The sequence below is a fragment of the Equus asinus genome, chromosome 9, assembly GCF_041296235.1.
Source record: "Equus asinus isolate D_3611 breed Donkey chromosome 9, EquAss-T2T_v2, whole genome shotgun sequence".
Taxonomy (NCBI): Eukaryota; Metazoa; Chordata; class Mammalia; order Perissodactyla; family Equidae; genus Equus; species Equus asinus.
The window spans coordinates 16,403,498-16,429,636 of NC_091798.1; the positions used below are offsets into that span (position 1 = coordinate 16,403,498).

Genomic DNA, 26,139 nt, shown 5'->3' on the forward strand with positions numbered 1-26,139 from the left:
AATCTTGAGCAAGAAAAACAAAGCCGGCGGAATCACAATCCCTGATTTCAAAACATACTACAAAGCTACAGTGATCAAAACAGCATGGTACTGGTACAAAAACAGGTGCACAGATCAATGGAACAGAATTGAAAGCCCAGAGATAAAACCACACATCTATGGACAGCTAATCTTCGACAAAGGAGCAGAGGGCCTACAATGGAGAAAAGAAAGTCTCTTCAACAAATGGTGCTGGGAAAACTGGACAGCCACATGCAAAAGATTGAAAATCGACCATTCTTTTTCACCACACACCAAAATAAACTCAAAATGGATCAAAGACCTAAAGATTAGGCCTGAGACAATAAGTCTTTTGGAAGAGAATATAGGTAGTACACTCTTTGACATCAGTTTCAAAAGAATCTTTTCGGACACTGTAACTCCTCAGTTGAGGGAAACAATAGAAAGAATAAACAAATGGGACTTCATCAGACTAAAGAGCTTCTTCAAGGCAAGGGAAAACAGAATTGAAACAAAAAAACAGCTCACTAATTGGGAAAAAATATTTACAAGCCACTTATCCGACAAAGGGTTAATCTCCATAATATACAAAGAACTCACACTGCTTAACAACAAAAAAACAAACAACCCGATCAAAAAATGGGCAGAGGACATGAACAGACATTTCTCAAAAGAAGATATGAATATGGCCAATAGACACATGAAAAGATGTTCATCATCGCTAATCATCAGGGAAATGCAAATCAAAACTACACTAAGATATCACCTTACCCCCGTTAGATTGGCAAAAACATCCAAAACCAAGAACGACAAATGTTGGAGAGGTTGTGGAGAAAGAGGAACCCTCATACACTGTTGGTGGGAATGCAAACTGGTACAGCCACTATGGAAAACAGTATGGAGATTTCTCAAAAAGTTAAAAATAGAAATACCCTATGACCCAGCCATCCCATTACTGGGTATCTATCCTAAGAACCTGATATCAGATATCTCAAGAGTCCGTTGCACCCCTATGTTCATCGCAGCATTATTTACAATAGCCAAGACGTGGAACCAGCCTACATGCCCAGAAACTGATGATTGGATAAAGAAGATGTGGTATATATACACAATGGAATACTACTCAGCCATAAAAAAAGACGAAATTGGCCCATTCACAACAATGTGGATGGACCTCGAGGGCATTATGTTAAGCGAAATAAGTCAGTCAGAGAAAGACGAACTCTATATGACTCCACTCATAGGTGGAAATTAGTATATTGAGAAGGAGATCTGATCGGTGGTTACCAGGGAAAAGGGGGGGTGGGGGGAGGGCACGGAGGGGGTAGTGGTGTACCCACAACATGACTAACAAAAATGTACAACTGAAATTTCACAAGCCTGTAATCCATCATAACATTAATAAAAAAAAAAAAAAAAAAAAAAAAAAAACAATGGTGAATTCAGAGTGGGAGATTTTCAGGTGATTTTTGCTTTCTTCTTTATGTTCTGCTGTATTGTTTGATTTGCTTTGTCGAGTCCTAGGACTTGGAGACATTGGTGGGAACACAGTAGTAGATTTTTACTGGTATTAAAGGGCATTATAAGGGGATTTTTTTTTTCATTCAGGAAACAAGAGCTTAAACTTCATGAGAATTTGGTTCCAACAGGTGCTTTAATAGATGCTTCTCATATCAATGACAGGATTTTATACATCAAACTGAGTTCCACAAAGGCAGACTTGAGAAGAATCAAGTAAATATAACCCACTATCTTATCATTTATATCCCACCCATTTTATATCTGCCTGACATCCTTGGTCTGTGTGCTTAATTTTCTCCTCTGAGATAATGTCCTCCACCTTCCAGAAAATCCACGATCTCCATCTCCTTCAAAATCGGCTACCAAATATTCTCAATCGGAAAACTTCCTTCGTGATCCTTCATGGCTCAGTGTGTGACCCTAAACTGGATCTCCTCAACGCTTATTTATTCAGTCTACTCTCTACTCTTTTGCACATCTGGTAAGGTTGTTTTGTGGGTTTCCATGTCTACTCCATTTCCTGAAACCTCAGCCTCTGTGACCATTGTGTATTTGCAGATCGCTGAACATATGTTCTCTTTCTAATCTGGCACTTTTCCCTATCACAGTCTTCTAAAATGTGCATCAGTGATTATTTTGGGCTGAATTATGTTGCATCTCTCTCAAAATTCCTATTTTGAAGACCTAACCCCTAGTACCTCCAAAAATTTGTATTTGTAAGGCCCTATATTTAGAGATAGGGCCTTGTAAAGGTGATTAAGTTAAAAATGAGGCTGAGGGGGCCCTAATCCAGTCTGACTGATGTCTGCATAATAAGAGAAAAGCTGAACACACAGAGAGACACCAGGGGTGCATAAGCACAGAGGAAAGCCCCTGTTAGGAGACAGTGAGAAGGTGGCCGTCTGCATGCCAAGGAGAGAGGCCCCAGAAGAAACCAAACTTGCCAACACCTTGATCTTGGACCTTTAGCTTCCCAAACTGTGACACAATAAATTTCTGTTGTGTAAGCCATCCAGTCTGTGGTATTTGGTTATGGCAGCCCCAACAGACTAATACAGTGATATAAACCCCAATTCTCCATTAACACTGAAAGTTGAGCTATAAGGGAGAATAATATCTTCAAATAAATTATTTTAAACTTCTTTATTAAGCAATCTATTTTCATTCTTCCTCTATAGATGAGGGAGAAATTTGCCCCTTGGTATTCCAGATAAGTTAAAAGGAAGTTGAATTTGGAATCACAATGTCTCTATTATTTCTGTCTTGGCAAAAATAATTAAAATAAGGCAGAACCCTTCTTGGTCATAGATGTTCTTCTCCAAACATTTAAAAAGGTTTTGGAGGATGGAACTAAAGGACACATTCTCAATAATATAATATGTAGCCACCTGGGCGCAAATTTAGTTTTAGAATAAATGCACTTATTCAACAAAATAAAGGAGACAAAAGCCCTTATCCCCATCCTACAGCTGGAATTGTCTCCAGTTACTCCAGATAGTGTCTCAGCTATGGGTTGTGGGGCTGTAGATAAGGTGCATCTAAGACTGGTCCAGTCATTGACTGGGCAGTCCAGCTCTCAAAGTTGGAGCTATTTCAATGGACAAGTCCCATCTTCAAATTAAAGGGTTGGATATAGCAGTAATAAGATCTGATATACTTTAGATACATCTTTTGATTGGGAATAACGTGTATGTGCAAACTTTTGAAAGTTCTTTAATCCTTGGTGTCCCAAAATAGCCATGTCAAAAGAATCAAAATATCATCTGGACTACTTAGATAAGCAAAGCTTTCTTGAGTACACCAAAAAAAAGAATCATAAGGAAAAGTTTATAAATTGGAATTCAATAAAATTAAGAATTTCTTTTCAGGGCACTATTGAGAGAGTGAAAAGGCAAGCCACAAACTGATAGAAGATATTCTCAATTACATCCAGAATATGAGAAAGCAATTACATTTGAAAAAGACAATTAACCAAATAATCAATCATAAAAATGGGCGATCAACTTGAACAGCTATCTCAGAAAGGAGAGAGAGAGAGAATATCCAAATGACCAATAAGAATATGAAAAAGTGTTAATCATCATACCATCGTTAGACATAAGAGTAAAACAAATTAAAACCACAAATGAGTACTGCTGTATCGTCCCCAGAATGTCTAAATTTTAAAACTTGGAATATCAAGTGTTGATGAGGATGCGAAGCAACAGAAAGTCTCTCATTTATTGCTTATGGATGACTGTCACAGAAAAAATGTTGAGTGAAAGAAGCCAGAAAAAAAAAAAGAATACATACAGAAAAACTCCATTTACATGGAATTAAGAATAGGCAAAATTAGTCTATGGTGATTGAATCAGCATAGTTAATAGGGGATAAAATGTTAATTGGGAATGGAGAGCAGGGGATATAGACAGGAAAGGGGGAATAAAAGAAATTTCTAGCATGCTGGAAATGTTCTGTATTTTCTTTGGTGAAAGTTACTACATGGGTGGATATATAGGAAAAAAATCCACTGAGCTGTGCACTTCAGGTTCATACCCTTTACTATATGTATGCTGTACCTCAATCAACAACTTTTAAGAATATATAATTTGACAGACTTTAACATTCTATATAGAAATTCTGAATAATTTCTCCCTTTCATACATTATCATTTATAAGTTGTCAGTTATTGACTTGAGACATCCTATTACTATATTCTAGAGTTAGATAGCAATGGAGTTGCTATTTAAATTTTTACATGATATATATTTTCTCTGTAACTAGACTATAAGCTACCTGAAGGCAAGAAACACTTTGTGCATCTGCCTTTTGGGAGCACTTAATATAATCTCAGCACTGCATGCTAATTGCTGACAAACAGTATTTCTTTTCCTCCTCAGCTACTTGGGAAGTAGATATCTTTATCTCATTTTTACACATAAGCCTATAGACAACCAGCTGGTCAGTAGAGGAATGAGATTCAAGCTCTAGCTTTTCTATTTGTAAGGTAGTATTTTTCAGCACTACTATACTATATACTATACATGGAATATTAACTATATATATATATATACACATTATACTATAGCATACTATATCTAATAGTATGATATTATAATAGTATAATAGTATAATATTATAGGGTGTATCTTACATTGCTGTTGTTTAATGTTTTGTCTTCTCTACTAGATTTTAAGCTCCTAAAGGGCCACAATTACATCTTCCATTTCTGTTTTATTGCTTGACTTTCCTTGAATATGGAGTTAAATGCGATAGGTCCTAAATCAATGACGTGGACAATGGTAGGAAACTAGTACCTGGATGCAGGGGCATGGGCAACTTCTGCAGTGATGGGAGCTTCCAGATACGTTTCAGAAGTGTAGCTCATGACCCAAATCAAAGGCAGACGTTCTGCAAATGTATGACAAGGCCATTATCAATGACAAGAGCGGCAAGCTTAGGCAGGACAAAAACGTGCTCAGCAGTGGTACAAACAGAGACTCCTCAATTTCCCCAAACATCTCACAGATTAACAAGCACTGAGGTATTTGGGTCTCTGAGAAACAAACATGAGATAGATGGAGGTAAACGGAAAAGAACACTGTATTTCTAAGTGGGAGTTTTTCAAACTAACTGTCGCACACTTCTTATGTTGACTGGAAAACAGTATTTGTAATTTATTCATCTTTCCCAAGAACTATTACTTTGAAATATTTCTCTTAATTCTCCCTTCAAAAATAGCCTCTCACTTTCCTCTAGGTCTCTGTCTTATGACCAGTTTTAGCTGAAATGGTGGAGTGAGCAGGTTTTGCTTCTGGCTTCCTCCCACCTCTCCTTTTATCTTACGTCCCCCAGATGTTCTCACCCCTCAGTCCTCCCTCCAGCGACACTTGCTGATAAGAGTGTTGTTAGGAGCTACGCATTCCAGGGGGATTTGCATTTTAATAGGTTACTATCCCACCTAGAGGCCCTTGCACAGGATCATCAGTGTGCAGTCAAGGAATGTTTAGCCTGCCCAGTGTTTAAAAGACAAGCAATAACTATGAAAACAATATATTGAGGCAACATGTCAAAAGAAAAAAAAAATTAAGTTTCCATGTTCTTCTGAAAAACCAAAGAGTTGACAACACTAGGCTTGCATTCCCAAATGCAACAATCAGTTGGAACCGTGTAGAGGCTGTCCGGTCTACAAGGTTATGGGGTCTTCAGGTTGCCACAGTCCCCACCACTCCCTATTGCAACCTTGACACAGAAGAGTAGTCAGTTGCCAGTTATCAGTGTTTGAGCTGTTATTTTACTGAGAGTACAAAAATATTTCTCAGTGCACAGAAATCTATCCAAAGTGAGAAAATAAAATGTAGACCAAGAAGACATTTCTTTCTTCATACATAGAATATGCTTTACTCATTTACATGCCCTGACTGAACCATGTAGACACCGAGTTTGTGGCCCAACTTTAACCCCTCATGGCAGACTTGAAGTGTGATAACAGGAGGTAGAAAGTTTCATTTTGGCTAGCATTCATTCATTCGTCAGTCATCACATATTTACTGAGTGTCTGTCATGTGTCAGACACTGTAATAGGCATCAGAAATGATGGTAAAAATAATTAATATCAATAATAGTTAATAATATGGAAGGGCAGATATTGCTCTAAGCATGCTGTCATTTGATCCTCACAACAACCCTATGAGGTAGATTCTATATCCTCATTTCACAGATGAGAAAACAAGGCTCAGAGAAGCAAAGTAATTTGCCCAAGATCAGCTAAGAAGGGATCTGGAGGGGTTATAAACCCGGCAGCCTAACTACAGAGTACAGCAGCCTTAACCACTACACTGCACAGCCTCTGACGTCACAGACCCACAGTAGTGGCACATTGGCTTTCTGGGGCTTTGTAAGAGCTCCTTTCCAAGTTCTTATAAGGAGACTATAAAGAGAATGAGACTTTCTGCCTCACCATGTTTTTAAATTTTATGTTTGCTCTCTGAATTTCTCCCATGTTTGTTCAAAGTTTTAATCTGGATGATTTACCAAATCCCTTGTTTTCCAATATTTTAATTAATTTCTTTTCAGATAAGACACTGCTGTATCCCTCCTTCCATCCGTGGCTGAATTTATAAATCCCAATAAGGAAACGTAAACAAACAAACAAACAGAAACCCCACTAATCCTCTCTGACAATTCCTGTGTTTTATCTAATGAGCCCTAATATATTAGGATAAACAGCCATTCCAAACTACTTGGTCAGAATTTAGAGAATCAATTGTTTTAAGCGTTTGGGTGATTTTCTTTTCTTCAGTCAGTGCTGTTCTAAATAAGCTGCAAATGCAAATTCCAGGACCTTGCCCCTTGTGCTTGATTTTTTTGAACTATCACAGGAACAGACTCTCTTGGAAAGTTCGATGTGATAGGGACTTCACGAGGCTTGATTGGACCACCTTTCTCCCTTGAAACAAAAGACCAAGCAGTCATTCCAGGCAGATGTTTTGGAGGTTGTTTCTGGTTAATTCCAATGTAGAACCCTAAGCAAATCTGGTAGAGTCTGACAATTAATCCAAATTCCAGTTTGTTTTCAATGTACATGGAAAAACTCTAACTTTCTCAGCCCTTCTGCTTCCCTCCGTTCTCTGATTTCCCTATCTGTTTTAAACTTGAACATTGTGAAATAAATGTACCCTAAACAGCCCATTTTCTCCTTCTCCTCTACCATTTGAAACTCTGTAAGCAAATGAAATTATTTTGTGGGCTCTCCTCTCCTATATTCTTCTCTAATAGTGGCTTTCTCATCTTAAGAAACAAAATTATTTATGGAATAACATCAATATTCCACTTCATTTTACCTGAAAAGAGAAAACAGTTTGGTGCTTACCACTAATCAAAGAATCATTTTATGATTTTAAGATAAATATGATAAATATAAGAGGAATGGAAACAAAAAGCGATCATATTCAGTGTCTTTATTACCTTTTTCAGCACTCACAAACATCTGAAGGCAGATAGAGTCACAAGCAGTGAAGAATCCACAATTCACTCAAGTTCCAAAGAGGTTTTTGGAATACTGTATCCTATAATCTAATTATCTTCCCATAACGAGCTTGATCCTGTAACTTGTTGCTTTTTGGCTTTCTACCTCCATCATTTGGGATATTTCCATTACCAATGAAAGTTAATCTTCTCTAATTAGGTGTATTTTATATTTTACTAAACACTGTCTCCATCTAGTTCAGGCCCATTCTTCTTGACATACACTGACCACCTTTCCTGCTTCTCCTCTTTGATATTCCTTTTCTACTGTCAAAGGGCTTGAACATACTCAAGATTTTCCTCAAATGTTCACTCCAACTCATGCATTAATCTAACCCATATTTATTGAGCACATTCTATGGCCAAGCTCAGTTTTCCACCATGGGGCTACAGTGGTCAGCAAATCAAAGTCCCTTCCCTCATGTTGCTCATGTGTTAATGATGGACAAAGTATTAAACAAACAAGAGTAGTTTTGAGTAATAATAAGCACCGTGAGGAAAATTAGAGGTTAATGTGATGGAGAATGATCGGAGGAGAGAGTTACTTTAGATTAGGTGGCAAGGAAAGGCCCCTCTGGAAAGATGGAAAGTGTGGAGAATGATGCGCTTCTTTCTTTCATTGAAACCACACATCCTGTTCAATTCCTTCTAGAGGTAACTCCTTTTCTAACACCTTGGAGTCTGAAGGCACTGTTGGAATTCTATTTACGCCCCACAGCCAGTTCCCAATCGTTTTTCCATCCCTTTCATTCAACAATTCCAGCTCTTTATGAAGCCCGCACCATTTAACTTTTTTCTTTGGTCATCAAATTTTGCCTTCTTTCGCAGCGTTACCCTTTTATTCTTTGACATATTTATTCCCTAAGTGATAGATTCTCTATATTGCACCTTATTCTCCACCTTTAGTGTGGATGGATGTATTATTCACAAGGATCAAGAAAACAACACCCTAGTGTATCAGTCCTTCGATTTATTTCTACTCCAATGACCTTTAGCTCTACTCCACTGGGGCAACCCATTTGCAGGCCACATTTGCATTTAATTAGTACCCTATGATAGCATCTTTGAATTTCTATTCTTGATTTACAGTCTCCCATCATACCACTTGACATTAACCACACTCTTCTTTTCATTTGGCTCTATATAATCATTCATCTCCAAGTCTACTTGTTCTCTTCTAATTCACCTTGAGTGCTGATTCTGCATGGGACAGAACTGAGTTCAAATCCTACCCTCCATTTAGAGCTATAGGACTTTAGGGAAAAGCTACTTAACTTATCCTAAGATTCCCTTTCCTTTTCTGTGAAACAAGGATAACATCACATGAGTATACGTATATAAAAACCTCAGCAACTTCTTGGCAAACAGGAAGAAATTAATGGCTAAGGTCATTATTGTTTTTCCATTTCTATCAGTTTGGTTGCTCTTGTAGGTCTTAACCATTGATCAGTGCCATGTTATGCTGCAAAACATTTTTCCAGTCATTTTCATTAGAAAAAAATTCTCTATTCCTTTTTCTGATTAGCTTCCATATTACTGGTTTATGACAGCAAAATTCCCATAACTGCATTGATGGTTTGTAGTTCATATTGACGTTATCAAACCTCCTAATTATTATTCATCAAATCTTTTCCTCATTGCTAATTGACTGTCTACCTCACTTATTGGAGTCTCTATTTCTCTTTTATTAACCACAAAAATCCCTAAATGCTCTTGTTCAGTCTCAATAAATGATCTAATCTCCCATTTTACTAATGTATCAGGATGTTAAATTCAACTCTTCCTGTTGTCTTGAATTTTCTGCATAGGCCCTTGGCTGAGAGTAATACAATAGTTGCCAAATATTCCCCCATTCTAAAGAGAGTTGCTAAACCAGCTATACAGGGCTTGCAAAGGAGATGGCTCAAAACAAATTCTGCTAGTACAGGCCCATCACTGCCTTCTGAATGTATAAGACATTGAGGTTTAAGAGGCCATGGAGGAATTTCACTGGGAAGAATAGTTGAAATACCATTATATCCTGTCCTTACTCCTCAACTTATAATAAGGGAAAAATTTTTTCAAAAAGACCCCAAGGAGACCTCAATATACATCCCTGGAGTTAGGGAATGTAAGGATTAGCATCTGATTCTTGTCGGGAAAAGTCTGAAGGGAACAGTTGGTGCCTGGAGTGACCTGCACCAGGAGGAAACTGCCCCTCCACCAACAGCTGGGAAAGGTACATACTTCCTGGGAAATAAAATGGCCCTAAAGATAGAGAGGCATTCTGGGATTATCTTAAGAACTGCATCGAGGGATGAAGTGACACAGTGTAGAGGTGGACAACCAGAAGGCCAAGGGATAAGGGTGGAATTGAAAGCAGCCAGCCAAACCGGAGGGCTTGCCTGGATTACAGAAGCTGCAATTGATGCCTCCCAGTGGGAGTGTCTTTGAGAAATTCAACAAAAGATTCTCTTTTGAGAAACTCAACAAAAGAGACATGGAGCCTGAAATTGTACACCTATCTCAAGAGGATAAGGACAACAGATGACAACTATTCCAGCTACGAAGACCAAGCAATTTCCCCCCTTAGTCCTTTCTCCACCTAACTAGATCCTGGAAGAGTAAAAAATAAGTAGGAAGTGATGGAACAGGTGAATAAGGGAGAGAGAAGAATGAATCCATGCATCCTTCCTTCCCCACTGTAAGCTTCCAAGCCTAAAGTAGCTGGGGGAATAGAGATAATTTTAGATTAAGTGCCCTTTGAGATTAAATATTACATTGGTTGGGACTATTCGATTAGCAAAATAAGGCAATTCTGGGGAACTGACAAGGCCAGAAAACTGTGGTACCTAACTGAGATTTCATTCCGATTATGAAAGAAAGGGGCTAGGGACCCAGTTTAAGAGACAGAGACAGAGAGATTGAACAGAGATTTTACCCATCAAGGAAGCAAAGTTGAATATAAAGCATCCTTCAGTTGGGTTTATTCTCAATATCCAGGAAAGTAAGAAAATTCTAAACTTAGCCAAGGCAATGAGGGAATGATAATTAGCTATACCTAAAATGCACAAACTCACTGCCTGACTTCACCCAGATCCAGATCATTCAATAAAATAATAACACTAAGACCCTTTAATATGGACCCCTTCAATTTCTCTCCTACCCTCTTTAAAATTTTACTATTTGTTCATTTGCTCTTTCTCTATTTTCTCATGAGTCTTAAGCAAAATCTCTCCAGTAAGATAATTTTCACCAACTTCCTCCTCATGGTCCTCATTTATTCTCCAATTGATTTTTCTTTTCAATTTGATACTCCCTCATTTTCTGTGACACTGCATTCCCTTTATTGCCCATTGTGATAATTTCTTAGTTTTCATTGCTGTTTTTTTTTCTGCCCATTCTTGATGATTCTTTGTTTTCTTTCCTTCTGTTCATACTCACTCTATGTCTTTCTCTATATATATGGCTTCATATAACACCACTATTCTTATAACTTCCATAGCTGCCTTTCCAGCCTTGGTATTTTGCCTGAATCTAAGATGTAGAGTTTCAAAGCCCTGCAAGCCATTTATCTCCATATTTTTATTTCTAGAGTACTTTGCCTCCATTGTGTTTCTTTAATGAAATCCTATTCATCAATTAAGAATAGCTTAAATGTCACTTACTTAGTGAATTATTCTTCCCTTAGAGCAAGGAATACACAAAATTTCATTCTCCCTTGTAATGTACAAAACAACAGGTAGGTTTTTATTTGACTTTTCCATGATCTAGGATCTCTATGGGCAGCCATAGTGCCTTTTTATTTTGCACCTTCCAAAGCACCTAACACAGTCCTTCTACAATTAGAACATTCTCGATCACTGCTAAATTGAACTGAAATAAAGATTTTGGGTGGAACGAACAAAGATGACACCTTCAAAAATAGTCTTTTCAAATACTTAAAGTTAAAAATATGAAGGAGATGGAGCCAGAATGCATAGAAAGGCAGATAAAGGACTTGGGGGATCCTAATTATTCCTTCCATATAACCTTATCTGTTTTCATGAACATTTGTTTTTGAATATTTTTTGTTTCCTCAAATAAACTGGAAACTTCCTGAGTAGAAATTTTACCCATTGAGAAGCATAGTTGAATATAAAGGATCTTTGAGTTAGGTTTATTATCAATATGCAGGAAAGAAGGAAAATTATAAACCTAGCCAAAGCAATGATGGAATCATAATTAGCTATACGTAAAATGCACAAATATGTGTAAGATACATGTAGATATCAAGTATGTATACATATATGTGTCTGTATTTAGACACTTACAGGACTATATTTACTTAATGAATTTGATCTGGAATCACAAAATGAAAATTTTGATAGACACGTTCCTTCACAAGTGACTTATTGTAAAAAAGAAACCAAATCTTTTGTATTGTAAAAATGAGCTATGGTCAGCTGCCTATGCTCTCCTGAGTTCTGATTCCTGATTCTTGATTGCTTCCATGACAACCACGTCATTTCACTGCCAAAATATCTTAAACAGTTAAGATGAATGGAAATATACGCTTCCTTTCCTCAAATTAATTGCTAAAATATAAATGGGAAAGAGAAAACTAAAGTTATTCATTTGGTGAGCAACATTCTACATAGATAAAGAAGATTTTCCTGGCAAAGCCCTCTCCACATGGATCATATTTTATATGCTATTTATTCATACTTAGAATTTGCTTGTACTCATTCTCTAGTTGTTCCACAAATGAATGTCTTGCTTCCTTCAGTAGAATATGAACTCTTATAGCTCTAGTCTTGCATTTCTTTCTTTTATTGAGTTCCTGGTGGTTTTCACTTCCATGATGTGATCAAATTTAATCTTTATAAAAATCACTTTTAAGATGAGGAAACTGAGGCACCAAGCAGTTAAACAATTAATTTACATTTAGTAAGAGAAGGAGGTAGGGTTAAAGTAAGGTCTAATGATTCTGACCGTTGCTTACTCTTCTCTTTCTCAGATGCCTCTTAAGGAATTGACTATGTTCTGTTACTTATTGTGGTAAACTGTATTATTGTTCTCAATTCATTACCGTTCTCTGTATCCATGTCTTTTGCTATGTGAGTTGGTAGTTCCTCCATTAAAGGCAGAGTCCATTTTCTCACCCTGTTAATGTGGAGCTTCTTTTGCCAATGGAATATGGGATAAGTGACAGTGTGTCCAGAGCTGAGATTTTGAGAGGCATTGGATGTTTTTGCTTGCCCCTCTTATGCTTCTGCCATCACCATGAGAATAGCATGCTCGGGCTAGCACACTGAATCAGGGAGAATGAGAGACACTTAGAGCAAATCTTGATATAATCAATCACCTTGTGCCAAGCCAAGCAAAAAGCATGGTAGGTCAGACAACACCTACCTAGGCAACCCACAGACAAGTAAGAAAGAATAAATTATTGTTACAGATCACTGAGTTTTGGAGTGGTTTATTATGCAGCATTACCGTGGCAATAGTAACTGATGCACTCACGATCCTTCTTTGTGCTCATACCTAATTTCCTTTACTAGATCACATATTCCAGAGTTGTTCAGAGGCCCTATGAGTCTTTTTTAAAACCTCAAAAATAATTAATACAATGTCTTCCAGCGTGTGAGCGTCCAAACAATGTTGAATGAATAAATGTATATCATCTTTTCTGTTTCCCAAAAGCATGCTGCTATGTAAGGCTTGGCACCTTTGCAATAAAAATACTGTACATGAATCTCATATAACCAAAGATTCTAAAAGATAAAATCATTTGTACTGAGTTTTCTACTCATGGTATTTGTCACTAGGGGATCCAAAATTCTCCTATTTAAAACATCAATTTTTTAAGAAGTGAATTGTTTCAAAATGCTAATACGACTTCTTAGAAAGGCAGCTTTGTATAGTGAAAAGAACACAGCTTTTGGACCAGTTGTGTTACTTATTGGGAATGCCAACATGGGACAAATTGATTGACTTTTCTGAGCCCAAGTTTCTCATATCTAAAGTAGAGATAGTATTATTCCTCATGAGGTTTTTATGTAGATTAGAATAACTGATATAGATAAATGCCTATCTTTAATCAAAAAATTACTAATTATTACACACCAACTATGTGTAATAGGTCTTTTACTCAAATTCAGAACAGTACAACCACAGCATATCGTTCCAGAACATCAATTTTACTTGATCTCATATAATATATAATATTTTCATGAAGTTTCCAAATAAAACACTGCAAATAAATTTTTCACATGCAGGTGGATCTGGGGCTGGATTTTCTGACCTTCAGAAGTGTGAGTTCCTTCTTTTCCTATATTAGTACTGCTTTGTGAATGTATTAGTCTGCTTAGGCTGCCATAACAAAATACCACAGCCTGGGTGGCTTCAACAACAGAAATTTATTTTCTCCCAGTTCTAAAGGCTAGAACTCCAAGATCAAGGTATACCAGCAGGATTGGTTTCTGGTGAGGCCACTCTTCTTGGTTTCTCAATGTGTCCTCCCATGGTCTTTTCTTTGTGCACACGCAGAGAGAGAGGTCTGGTGTTTCTTCTTCTTATAAGGACTCAAGTTCTAGAGGATTAGGGCCCCACTCTTACAATTTCATTTAACCTTAATTAACCTTATAAACTTAATTAACCATATTACCTTAATTATCTCATTAAAGACCCTATCTCCAAATACAGTCATATTAGGGGGTCAGGGCTTCAATATACGATTCTTGGGAGGACACAATTCAGTCCATAGAGTAGGATATAGTAGTTTTTCAAATATGTTCAAAAATTCTTTGATCCTCCTTTTTTCAAGAGATGGGGCTAAATTCTCCTCCTTTTGAGTGCAGGCTGGATCTCTAACTTGTTTCTAATGAATAAAATATGGCAGAGTGATGGGATGTCATTCCAAGATTAGGTTGTAAAAAGGCTGCAGCTTCAACTTGCGTGCTCTCACTCTCATACTCTAGGTCTCAGCCTCTTGGATCATTTGGTCCAGAAGCCGACTGCCATAGGGAGGCAATGTAGCGGAGAGCAAAAAGTCTCTAACCAAGAGCCAGTGAGGTACTGAAATCTGCCAACTACCATACGAGCGAACTTTGAAGTGAATTCTCCAGCCCCACTCAAAGCTTCAGGTGACTGCAGCCGTAGCTGATAGTTGACTATAATCTCATAATTTCTAAGAAAGTTGTTTCAAGTACTGCCTGGTTTCTTCTTGTTCGTTACAGAAAAATGTGAGAGGAGAAAAATAAAACAAAGGAAAGACTATGAAACTTGAAGGAACCAGGACTTGATAGTTTTGAAAATTCTCAGACATTCTAGATAGCAAACAATTCTAAAATTAAGACATGACTTCTCAGCAAAGAGCATAAACACAGAGCTGCCAGGAAAACTAGTCTGAATATGAAGCCAAGGGTGTGACTGTAAAATTATTTCATAAGACCTCAGAAAGAGTTATAGTGGTGCCTTAGAGTTCCTTTTGGTCAGATAAAAGACTCACTAAAGATATCCACTGAGTGTCTTACAGATCCTCTCAATCAAACAGTAAGCTAGGAATCTTAAGAGCATTGTCCTTCAGTAGTCTCAGCAGAATCCTAAGGTAGAGAGGGCTTTTCTTGAGGAAATTAGGGGTGTGGCTTTTGTCTAATAGAGTGATCGTCAATAAGATTCATACCAATAAGGTTTTTAGAAGAATTATATATGCAGAAACATCACCAGCTTGAACTGAAAAGGACAGAGACAATACAAAATGAAAAGAGGCCTTTGGACCTCTAAAAGTCTACTGGCAGAAAGCAGGCTAAGAAAATTACTCAGCTGCAAATACTATTTATGTCACAAAAAAAATGAAGGAAAGGGAGAACCAAGAAACCAGATGGTGGAGCTGAGAACCATGTAGAATTATTTCCAAGACTTGAGAGCTTATCAATGACTATCCAACATTTACCTAACTGGATTTCACAATAGCTATGGACTAAGGACATTTTTATGCCTCCTATTTCACCTGTTTGGGTCAGGAATGTCTAGAGTCATTATCCTAAGCCTGCCTCCCCACCCCATTATATGATGTTTGCAGAACTAAACCTGAAGATTCTTATCCATACCTGGACTCAATTTAGATGATATGATTCTGGATTTCAAGCAAAGGCTTTTGGTGGCCTTCAGAGGGAGTATATATTTTATATGTGATTAATATAAATTGTGGACTAGGGGAGACTTGGTGGCTTTACAGGTATATCCAGAAATTCTTTGATACTCATCTCTTCAAGAAGTGGAGCTTAATTCTCTTTTCATTGAGTGTGGGCTAGGTGGGTTCCTTGGGTGTTCATAGCTTGTTTCTAATAAATAAAATACAGCAAGAATGATAGTTTGCCTCTGATATTAGGTTATAAAAAGGACTGTAGCTTCTGTGTTGGGTGCTTTTTCTTGCTTTTGTGCTCTCACTCTTTTATCCTTGGCTCACTCATTCTGGGGCAAGCTGGCTACTATGGAGAGGACCACATGACAAGGAATAGTGGCCTTAGGCCAACAGCCAACATGGAACTGAAGCCTTCCAACAACCACATGAGTAAACTCAGAAGCAGCATCTCCAGCCTGGTTGAGTTTCCAGATGACTGTAGCTGTGGCTGATATCTGACTGCAACCTCATGAGAGATCCTAAGCCAGAACCACCCAGCTAAGCTGCTCCAGATTCCTGACCTGCAGATACTGTGTGAAATAATAAATGTTTGCTGTTTTAAGCTGCTAAATGTTGGGCGTAATTTGTTATGCTGCAATAGATGACTAATATAAAGGAAAACCTTAAACAATACTGTATAGGTAAATCTTATTATACTCATTCTGTAGAGAAGAAGGCTGAAGTATCAAAATGTTAAGGGATTTTCTCAAACCACACAGTTAATAAATGGCAGGATAAAGATTTGAATTCACATCTATGTGTCTCAGGAAAAAAAAGTAAGCTTTGTATAAACAAAAATCAAAATATAATGAAGTCACAATCTTTTATAAAAATAATGTTTGGGCTGATACAGAAAGTTCAATAATAATATACAAAACTACCATCTGCCTAAGGAGTAACTGAGGTGTTGGGCAGGCAGGAGAATGTGCAATAGATGTGTAAATCCATATACCACAGGGGCCAGGACATCTGGTAAAAAAGAGGTGAGCCATTCCTTCTCGATTCCAGCTTTCCCAATTATGTTAATTGTAACAGAACTTGGCTTCCTGGCAATGCAGAGCTAGTGAGGCATTTGACACACTGTAGAATTTAAGTTCAAAAGTAAAATTGTTTAATGAATGCACACCCTACTCTTTATTCATTATGCAAAGTCGGGTTGTAGAGTTTTTCAATATGTACTCTAATTCCCTTTAAGAAACGTGATTCCACATTCCTCATATTAGAGCAGGGGGAAAAAAAGATATTCTGCTGGAAGAGGCTTTGGGGGTCTGCTCTGTTTTTAAAAGGAAGATATAATCCCTTTTTGTCAGCTATTGTGTTTTATTCTGTTGCGGGTTGATGGCTATAAAACACAGCACCTCCCCTTCAACTTTTCCATATAACTTGATTAGACAGGAATAATCTCTTATGCTTTCATGCACAAATTTAGGAGTGACCCAGAACAAACGAGTTTCCTTCATCACCATAGCAACCAGGACTATGGAAAAATGCCACTCACTAGGCTATGCAAGTCAGATTTCATTCCTTTGATGTTAATTAACAAATTGCTTTCAGAAAATCAATGAGTTCCCCTGCTCCCCTCTAAATGTGTGTGATATATTTTTTAATACTTCCTAAAGTGATGTGGTGTACAAATGGTTGGGAAAGACAGTGAGCAAAATAGATCACTACCTTTTCCTGGTGTAACACGTAAATGATTAGGAATGCAAGAATGCATTTGGCCAAGAGTAGTGTCTACTTTGACCTCTTGGGCATTGAGACACAAACTTAAATTTGTGTTTTCCTACAAGTTTCCTTCCTCTCAGAAAATGGCGGTTGTTTTATTTCCAGAAAAACAAACACAGAAAAGCTCAACAAAAGGGCTATTGCAAAGAAAGTTGTTGTAGAAACCTATATTTAGATTCCTCTATTCTCCTAATCTGCTCCTGGGAATGTAGGATTTCTCAAAGGCAATTTGGCAATTTTTACCAAAAGTCTTTATGCACTCTTTCACTCAGAAATTCAACTCCTAGAGAATTATTGGATGGAGATTCTCAGAGAAGGGTACGCAGATAAATGCACATGAATAGTCTTCACAGTGAAGTTTATAATAAATTTTTAAAGTTGGAAACACTCTAAATGACAATGAGTGATTAAAGTGATCTAAATGTGTTTTGAGAGAAATTAGGGTTTACAAAATTTTAAGTGAAAAAAGCAGGGTAAAAAACAGAGTACTGAGATGATGCATTTAAAAAAAATTCAAAGTCTCCTAGCAAAAGTTTCAGAAATTAGCAAAAGAATAAGTAGATCTCCCATGAAGGGTTTCTATTTTCTCGTGTGTGTCTTCCAGAGGGTTGCAGCTGTTTTACTGTGTGTATGTGACAGGATAGAAAATGATTTTGACAGCAATTTATCAAAGACTTAGTTACATGTGTTGGTGCTCAAACTAGGTGTGCACATATCTCTCTACCAGATGAAAAAAGTTTATTCAAAGATATCACATCACTGATCCCAAAAAGTCTCTCCAATCTATTCATTGTAACGTGATGTGAGAGAACAATTCATAAAAGGTATACTTTGAATTGGCTTAATTAAGTTATTGATAAAAGGATTAAAAACTGACATTTTCAAACATAGAGTCTTATAGAAAAAACTAATTATTAAAAACCTTTATCTATTTATAAGTAATGAAAATAATTTCTAGATAAAATGATGGTAGGGTCAGAAAAAAAGGCATAAATGTGACCAGAGTAACTTTTCAGCTCCAGGATTAAACCTGAAAAACTGTATCAAATAAAATTCATGAAGAACAATTATTTTCAAATTATTTCTGACCAGCAGAACCATTTCAGTCAAAGACATCCTACAAGAAAGAACAACATACAAAACTAATTGAAATATAGTTCACCCAGTTGAAGGGCTGGATGAGCCATCTCAAGCCCACCCACTTTACTCGATAAACAGAGTTTGAAAACCACTGTGGTAGAAAATAGCTTCTACATTTCCACCCCTGTCCATTCTTGCCTTTCTCTTATCAGAGAGTTTTGGACTAGGTCAGGACTTCTAGGCTCTTGCAACAAGAGCAGCCGGCTCTGCTACATTGGACAAGTATTTAACCATTTTGCTTCTCAGTTTCCTTGGCTGTAAAATGAGAGGTTGGATTATATTTCTTCTGTTTATGGCAGGCATCCTGTGAAAACCCCCAATGATCCTACCTCTTGGTATTCATGCCCTGTGTAAATCCATCTCTTTAATCCCCTCTCTTTGAATGTGGCTGGACCTAGCAACTCACTTCTAATAAACAGAGTAAGATGAAAGTGATAGTCTGGTACTTCCGAGACTTCTGATCTCTCTCTCTCTCATTATTTTTTTTCTTGGAAGGAATCTTCCCAAGTTGTGAAGAGCCCTATGGAGAAGTCCACGTGGCAAGGAACTGATTTCTCTGGCTAACAGCCAGCGAGAACCTGAGTCTTGCCAATGGCAATGTGAGTGAGCTTGGAAGTGAATCCTCCTAAAGTCAAGTTTTGAGATGACTCAAGTCCTGGCCGACACTTTGATTGTAGCCTTGTAAGAGACTGCGACCAGAGGCCAACTAAATGTGTCTGGATTCTTGACCCACAGAAATGTAAGGTTATAAATGCTTATTGCCTTAAACAATAACATTTTGGGGTAATTTGTTACACAGCAACAGATAACTATACACAACCGATAATGTTTCCTTCTATTTCTGAAGTTCTTTCAACAAGTGTTTAGGGAGCAGTGAATTTACTAGGAATTCAGAGTAAAGCTTGATAGTTTAAGGAAAATTTACCCTGATTTTGAATTTTTAATCACCCTTTGGAAAATTCAGTTTTCCTGGGTTTATTCCTTATCTTTTTTTAGTTGCAGGAATGAACTATACACACTTAGCCTGCCTCCGAATCATAGACATTCCTCACTCCTCTGGGCCTTTACTTTATCTGTAACAGTAGAAGTTGACAGTTCATAATGGGGATCCCATTGCTACAACTGCTGATGAGCAGTTGAATTCAGCTTTAAGCAGGAACCATTCTTTCCTCTCAAAAAGCATAAACCCAGAGGCCCTTTAAGAGTTAAAGTGAAACTGCTTAGGAAATGTTTTTGCCAAATCAAATTGTATTATCTTAAAGAGAAGTCATTTTCATCCTGCTACCTTGTATGGCCTGAGCTCATATTTGGGCCCACTCACCATGATTGATTTGGGTCTTTGTGAATTATCAGTCAAAATAAATTCCATAACTGTGCTTTATTTTAAATAACCTCTGATTTCTAAGAGATCATATTTTAATTTGTAGCCCATTAATTAACTTACTAATTACCATAACCCACTCCTTCAACTCCCTACCCTCAAATGTCTAATCTCCTTGAAGAAAAATGAAATTTTCCCATCTTAACAAAATAAGACAATAAGCATTAAAGAGGTGTTTAAACTGCAAATACTTTATGAAATGATGAGGTTACTATTTTCTATATTTCTTGTGCCAATTACTATGCTGCTTTAAGAGACATTCAATTATTATTTGTTGAATGAAATAACGTTCTAATATAAAACATAGGAGACTATCCTGTCTTCCAAAAATTTCAGTCTCACTCCCTCCTGCAAATAGAGCATAAATTTTTCCACTAATTTTTTTGTCTTTAGAAATCCTAGTTAGAGCAAGCAACTCTAATATATCAGAACAACTCCAGTATATGAAACAGAAATTTCCTAATGAAACATGAAATAAATAGTAGCAATTTAATCACACCAAAAGATCCAGTTTTCTTTCATAATGTCCTGAAATGTGAGCACTGCCTCCTGGGACCATATATAGTTGTGGCTATCCATTTCATATTAATATGCATATTTGGGGAAGAATGAAACTTCCCTCTACATAGTTCAATGTGGAACTGGAGGTGCTTACGCAAAGTCAATTGTCTCGGAGCCACTATGGCTGCATTTGATCTGCAAGTTTGGAAAACATGAAGGCAATTTCATGGCCTCTAACTGACAGGCCTGCTTTTTGGAAAAACTGAATGGTGGAAAAGAGTTATGAAGAGTCTTGACACTATATGATGGTGTCAGGAAAAACAGAAAGTCACATTAGCATGTGATTACGCTGACAATCTACCCAAGTAACCTAGCACCTATTTTTGATTAGAGCTTAGATGGTGGAATTGACAGACTCAAGATGAATTATGAAGTTGTGCATTCGAGTGGCACCTTAAATCATCAAAGCTAACAAGAATTTCCTATTTGGAGTATGTTTAGGGAGGTCTAATTTTTCTAATGCCAAAAAACAAAACCCAAGTATACTACCTAGCATAGCTTCTTTACTATTGACAACCTATTTTCTTATAAGAGGAAGCATTAGAGTTTCCAAGAGTAGATACTTAATGAAACAATACATCTTAAAACCAAATATGAGGCAGGATTTAGAAGATTACTATTTAATTCTCTGTATTTTGTTTGGGAGAGTTTTTTTAAAAAAAGATAATTCTTAAACTGTAAGCTGCTATTACTGTTATTTACAAATCACTTATCTTACTTGCATATAAAGCTAAATATTAAAATGTACCCAAAAAGAGCAGTTCCCAGTCCTTGTTGTACATAAATCAACTGGGGAGATTTTTCAAAATAGGAATTCCTCAGACCATACTGAATGAGAAACTCTAGGGGTGGGAGCCAGAAACGTGTATTTCTAAAAGTTAAAGAACTCATTAAAATATATACCTGGGTATTTTAGGGGAAGAAAGAGAGAATTCATTGCTTGAATCTATGCTTCTGTCTAGAAAACCATACCACCTCATTTCTACCTCCTCTGAAACCAGTGACATTTTTCTAGACCATGTCTCCATCTTGTAATATATACTCCTCCATCCTCATTTTCTGGAGCATAGAATGCTCAAGATGATGATGCTTCCTTCCAAGCACTGGAAAGACTCTGGTTCCTATGGGTTTCTGAGCAACACTTGGTCTGAGGGATCTGAGACTTCACTGAATTTCTCCCCAGGAAAGTTCCTTTCTCTTCTGCTAGTATCTTAATGGAAGACTTGTAAGGAAGTTTCAGGTGAATGGAATCTGTTTACCAACCTTATCTATGATCCCTTTATTTGCATCAATTTAGCTTTTTCTGGGCGCTGTTAACTAAGTGGCTTAATTAATAAGTGTTAACCAATGTAAGTTTCTGTTAACATGCCTTTCGAGAGATAATTCTCTGTTTCTGAATGTTTTATATCAATTTTTGTTCTGGTCTATCGTTTTAAGGGATGTTTGTGTAACAAACAGTGCTACAAGATAGAGATTCTGTCTTTCTCTGGGGCAGAGGGCTGATTCGTTTCCTGACCAGGATAATAAAGATAACATCTCCCTTCAGGCAAATGTTCACTCCATAAAAAATTGGGAGTTTTCTAAGCTTTGGATTCCTCAGCTGTGATGCATGCCCACTGTGTGAGCAACATCCACCTGGGCCACTCCACATTGCTCTTGTGGGATTTAGGGTCAAGGAGAACCAACGGGAACATGAAGCCTATGCTTCCTGCTGTGCCATGAGTAATAACATTATTTTTTTCTGAGCAAGGAGTCTTTTGTGCCAGTGCCCATGGAACAGTGACAGACTAACTTGTTGATATAATAGGGCAAAAATCACAGACCCTGCACTCTTCTTAAGAGTGCTTCTCAAGTCACTGGACTCTACTAGACATCATGTCATTGAGTCCCAGTTCTACCAATTAGTAGCCACCACATACTGGCTATGTCATTATCAATGGGACTTACGAGTTATGCCACTTACTAGCTATGGAACTTGTCTGTAACAATAACAATAATAATAACAACAGTAATAATAATAAACATAATTACAGTGGTAACAGTGATAAGAGCTAATATTTGTTAACTGTATTCTAGATATTGTGTGAAGTGCTTTATACAACTTAGTTCATTCTATCACAGATGCCATATAAAAAAGGAATATCAATTGCTATCACAATTTTATCTCTCAGCATATTGTGAAAATCAAAAGGAAATATTGATAGTAAAGTATATTGAGAGCTGTAAACACAAATCCGAAAGTAAATCTCTTTTCTTCTCTTTATTCACCTGGATCTCATGCCAGTCCTTTATCTCTGTCTTGGCACATGCTGTGTCATCTGTCTGAAATACTTTTCCCTTCTTCTGCAGGTCCTCTTTGTCCTTCACAATTCGGCTCCAAAGAAGATTGTAAGGGGAACAGATTTTTTCCCTCTAAACATGTTTCCTTCTTAAGCCAAAATATAATTTCTTTTGGCTTCTTGGGTGTAGGAAAGTGTTCACCCTTCTTTCCAACCCCATTTCTCACTTATGTTCATGGGAGGCAGAGTGACAACTTTTGCGGTAAGAGGAAAAGTGCGATTGCACATTCATTTTCCTCTCGAGGCTCTCTCTGAAACTAGCCACCTGCATTCCCACACCGATTTATCTGCTCCGCACAGTGAGCCATTGAGGGGAGCTCTGCCCCAGCTGGGGAGCTGGCAGTGGTCTGGCTTTTCTGCCAAAGACCAGGGAAATAATCTGTTCATTTGGGTTGGCCACTGGGGGATCCTGGAGGTACTGGGAGAAACCCATGTTGGCCCCTAGTCCTAGTCATATTCTCCAATCCAGCATTACTGTAATGAAATTGCTATTTTATCGCTATCTCACTTCTATATTCATTTCTCAATTGGTTTGGAAGCCAAAGGGGAGAAGAGAGTGAATAATAGGATGTCCTGAAAAAATCCAGCCTCCCCTACCTCCTTCAGCAATATTCTTAGAGAACAATTAGGGCACTCATTTTCCTGGTTACTTGTCTGTTTTTTCATGCAATTGAGCCAGGGCTGGGGCCAATTGGTGTCTGTATCCTTGGTGTCTGGCAGCGTTTGTTCCGTAGGACATGGCACTGTGTATTGAGTGTTTTGTATTGAGCATACAGTAGGTACTCAGTAAATAAAAGAACATGAGTAACTCCCAGAGATTCTCTTAGTACCTTTTTAGTGTAACATTGCAGCAGTAGCATTTGAATCTTTGCTCCATCCCAGAGAAGGCATAGTACTTGATAGATGGGTCTGCACCAAAAGCAGAGCAAGAAGATCACATTTTGCCGGAGAGACTCAGTGTTTTTCTGTATTCCTCTTCCACAAATGGCAAGTCATAAGTATGAGATTTCGAATGTCTAATAGTCATTGGCTTCCAAGCCATGCCAGAATATTCTAAAAAACGAAAACCAATTTCTCACCAGCGAGGTTTCCTTTTATGATATTAAAGGATTTCTTAGTCATAAAAAAATATGGCAACGATGGACAATTCTTATCTCTCCAAGAACGTCATTACCCACCAAAATACTGAATAGGTGGACAAAGGAAGGTACGCTTCAAGATGCTCCTGAGAGTTTGTGTTGGTTACACATTCTGCCCTTCTGGTTTCTTCCCTCTAAGACTAGAGCTACACCTTTACATATATTACTGAAAACATGGAAGTGGGCTCTGGTGCTCAGAGCTTAACACTGAGCATTTGTTCTGGAACTTGGAAGAATAAGACTGAGCCCTTAAATCCTAAGGTAGTCTATAATTATAGTTTTCAATTACACGTTGACAGTGGAAGCCTTAGTTTTTAGCTACTATTTATTAAATATTACTACATGCCAGGTGTATTATGTATAGCATCTCATTTAATCCTCATAACCACCCAGTGAGGGACATAATATTATCACCAGTTTACAGATGGGGATACTGAGTTTTGGTAATTTGCCCAAATTAAGTAAGTAGAGGGACCAGGATTAAAATCCATATTTTGCTGACCCCCAAGGTCAATCTGCCTCTCCTTGGCTAATTTCTTAAGAGCGGTCTCTCCCATGTGCAACTTTTCAGGAGCCTATATTAGTAAATGCTTTGGATTGGTTAGTTGAGAAACTGTTTCAAAAATTCAAGTTAACATCAGTAACTGGTACTATGTGTCTGTAGAAGGGAGATCAAATGGGATGGTAGTTAAGTGTAATGACCTAGAGCAAATAACTTCCTCTCTGGAAACTGGATTTGTTTCAGCTGTTAAAATGGAAATAATAAGAGTATTTTCTTTATAGAGTTTTTGTGAATATTAAAGGCAACTAAGAGTTTAGAAAAATTGTTAGCCCACAGAAAGTTGTCAACAGATGCTAGAAATTAAACCAAGGGTTTTAAGTGAAAAACTTCTATTGTAATTCTGGTGGTTTCTATATATATTCTCCTTCAGAGGCATGCTTTTTCAAAATATCTCATTTGGTAAAATACATTAGACTGAAGGTTATAAAAAAGACACCAAGAGCTTTATGGAAATTTATATAGGCTAATGGTCCCCTCAAAATGCATCTATTTTACTGAACCCCACAATAATGTACAAAGAAACTGCAATACCCAAGCTCATGACTTCCCAGATGGTGGCAATAGAATATTTCCAAGGATTCTAGAAAGTGTAACTTACTTCTAGCATTGTAATTTGAAGATGATCAGCTCCTAACCTTGCTGATCAGCTGCCGCTGAGTTGAAAGTGGCCACGGAGAAGGAGAAAAAAAATCTTTTCTTAAAGGCTCGAAAAAAAATATCCTGACACATGGAGACTAGCACACTTGTTATTCTACCAGATTTCTCCACACCTGCATGCATATAACACATCATTTTAAAAATTCACTAACAACATTTGAAATTGGATTCATTTTAACTTGGAAAAAAATATCAAGAAAACTGCTAGTTACCAGTGGCCAAAAGGAAGACTTTTCCACACAAGGAACAATTTCTGGAGTTCTGTGCAAAGCTAATTTTGTCCTTCTTCTTCTTTTATTTATATTACAGATATTTTGCAAGTTCCAGAAGACTCCATCCCACACAAGATAGTGAATCGAAGTGTCACAGAAGACTGAATTTCCTCAGTATTTCACAGTTACGGAAACACCTGTGCTAAATACTTTTCTGTGTATCAGCTGTGAGAACGCACTGTTCAATAGCCCTCCGAATTTCTCATTTACTCCCTGTGGTGGGAGATTCTGGGCTCCTCACAATGGGTTACTGTTAAACACTTGGAAGAATAGTGGTTCAAGAGCTTCATAATGGATTAAAAAAAAAAAAGTACAAGCACATTTCACCTACACTCCTTATAGACACTCACCTCTAGCTCTTCCAAGATGCCGCCTTATCTGGAAATTAATTAAGCAGAAACTAGACGGGCACAAATACCATAACATTCTGAAGCTTAATTAGCAAATGCTTTTTAACTTCACAACAGGTCTTAGCCTTGTTGGTTACTTTGTTTCTTAAGAGAGGAGAAAGCCAAGCGGTATTATTCTTTGCTTTCTTTCAGAGGAAACAAGCGTGGAAATTTAAAAATAGATCAAGGGATGCTCAGAGGGCAGCTCCCTAGCAACCCGGACTGCATTGCTGGTATGCTAACACGAGTAGCCTGCATTCTGCCAGGTATGTAGGCAAGCCACATCCATTGATAGCAAAGA

General features: G+C 37.5%; 1 long non-coding RNA gene across 1 annotated transcript in view; it reads right to left on the minus strand.

Annotated features, from left to right (window-relative positions):
• LOC123288754 (uncharacterized) overlaps positions 1-26,139 on the minus strand; it is a 2,093,166-nt gene that overhangs the window by 62,620 nt on the left and 2,004,407 nt on the right. Inside the window, exon 10 of the long non-coding RNA XR_011505731.1 lies at positions 4,818-4,911. This is a non-coding gene — a long non-coding RNA (uncharacterized lncRNA). The remainder of the gene's footprint in view (positions 1-4,817; positions 4,912-26,139) is intronic.